Here is a 569-nt window from a genome sequence, read left to right as displayed (position 1 = left end):
TCACCACAGTTTGATAGCAGGGGCCAAGTAATGTTAATAGGCCCTTTGTGTCACAGTAATGGATCAGATGGCCCAGCTAGGTCAGAATTTCTTGAAACGATTCCATTATCGGGAGAAACAACACTAACTTGTGATGAAATCGCTCAGGTTTAAGTCCTTTCGCCTTCATCCAGACATTCCAAAAGCCCAGGGCCCTTGCAGGGCACTTGAGGATAAAGCAAGGTGTGAAGGTCATGGTCTTGCATTATAACATTTGATCACTTATGGTGATGCTGTCTTTATCTCCCTATACAGCAGGCTCACTCAGGGTGTGCTTCAACATTTTAAAAAACAACACAGAAGAATAAAAAGTTTGTACTGTCAAAGTGGGCTCCCAAAGCCGTTATTGAGTAACTGAAAAGAAACTCTTGCTGAAATACAAAGCCCGAGCCAGGAGGAATTTAGGCCATCCAGGGCAAGAACACCAGCGCTCCAGCACCCGCCCAGCTACTTCGGAATCATCTGCCAAAGAGAGGGTAGGAGAAAAGGTTAAGTGGCAATAGCCACTGCCCACCCCCAACCGTCCCCTC

Source organism: Microtus ochrogaster, linkage group LG5 (genome assembly GCF_000317375.1).
Source record: "Microtus ochrogaster isolate Prairie Vole_2 linkage group LG5, MicOch1.0, whole genome shotgun sequence".
In the NCBI taxonomy this organism is placed as follows: Eukaryota; Metazoa; Chordata; class Mammalia; order Rodentia; family Cricetidae; genus Microtus; species Microtus ochrogaster.
Note: the sequence above shows the minus strand (reverse complement) of the source record.